The 1,361-nt window shown below is 32.3% G+C and overlaps 1 long non-coding RNA gene across 1 annotated transcript; it reads right to left on the bottom strand.

Moving 5' to 3' along the window:
- Window positions 1-292: 292 nt before the first annotated feature.
- Window positions 293-1,107, bottom strand: LOC149520354 (uncharacterized). Its single transcript, XR_016342881.1, has 2 exons — window positions 635-1,107; window positions 293-424 (listed from the first exon to the last, which is right to left on the bottom strand). It is a non-coding gene; the product is annotated as an uncharacterized LOC149520354 (long non-coding RNA).
- Between the last annotated feature and the right edge of the window lie 254 nt (window positions 1,108-1,361).

Genomic DNA, 1,361 nt, shown 5'->3' with positions numbered 1-1,361 from the left:
AGAATTCTTTAGCAAACATGAACTACATGCAAACACTAAACAACCTACATACAAACATAAGCTGAGGACCAATGAATGAATAGATTGTTATATAAAAGAAAAGTCAACCAAACAGAAATATCAAATCAGAAACGGTAAAATAAACATAAGCTGTAACATATTTTGATTTCACGATTTGAACTTTTAATGCAAAAATAAAACTACACTTAAACTGGAATATGTATAAGAGAATAAAGGACTAAATGAAATCCAAAATTGCAGCAAAAAAATGAAGAATGATTAAGCAAACATGTAAATGAAGCTAACTTGCATTTAGCGTGTACTGCAATTACATGAAAATTCAAAAAAAAAATTCAATATATGATTATATGCTAGAGAAGAACTTCATCCAAGCTAGAACAACCAAGATCCATGAGTTAAATACCTAAATCAACAAGAAAATAGCATGAATCAACAAAGAAATCCAGCTCAATGAACTCAATTTCAAAAACAATGCAGAATCTGAAAAAACAGAACATGTTCAATAAAAATTAACCAAACAACACTTAAAAGCATGAAATAAATTGCACAAAATTAAACTAAGGTAACTAATAGAAATAAAGATATAAATAAGAAAAGAAGCCAAACAAATCACCGAAGTGGAGAAAGAATCCATGCCAAAGTCAGTATCCACGTCGGTCCTGCACCTGTCACCTGCATCCATGAGTGAATTCCAACCTTAACCTGGATCAATGTGCTACGAGTTTGCAGCTGGAATTCAACTATGCTATAGCTCTATGACTTAGGAAACTATGAAAAAAATTTGAACAAAAATAATGAAAATTTGATAAAGTTATTATCCAAAACCTGCAAATAGGTCAAAGCACACAGATTCAAAAACAGTTTTGAGTATCAATGAAAAATCAGTAAGTTTGAGCTAGAAAACGAATGTAAATGCAAATTTTATTGAAATTATCTTAAAGAGAACTTAAAAACACTTAATAAATAGTAAAATTGCAATGAAATTCAAAGGAAAAATGCTAGAAAATAATGTTTGGCAACTAAGAAAATGTAAGGTGCAGAAAAGAAAGTGTAGGAAAGTAAAGAAAGAAAATATTTAAATCCTAAACTAACTCTTCTCCTATGACCAGCCCTCTCCCCTTACTTATAGGCAAAGGGGAAGAGCGTCAAATCTAAAAAAATTCCAAAAAATTCTTCATTTGGCTAGTGTTTCTGGAGCCTTCTTCTTTTCGGGTGCTGCAGCGTTAGGTGCACGCTGGTCTGGTGTTTGGCTGTTTGGCGCCTAGCTCCTTCAACATATTTGCAAGCTTTTGCACAAGGAAATGCTGATTCAAGAAGTCGACCTAAGAACCAATCATGGC

The sequence above is a fragment of the Durio zibethinus genome, chromosome 1, assembly GCF_047325235.1.
Source record: "Durio zibethinus cultivar Kanyao isolate XHJ-2024 chromosome 1, ASM4732523v1, whole genome shotgun sequence".
NCBI lineage: Eukaryota > Viridiplantae > Streptophyta > Magnoliopsida > Malvales > Malvaceae > Durio > Durio zibethinus.
The sequence above is the reverse complement of the archived record's forward strand: the minus strand, read 5'-3'. Positions and strand labels throughout refer to the sequence as shown.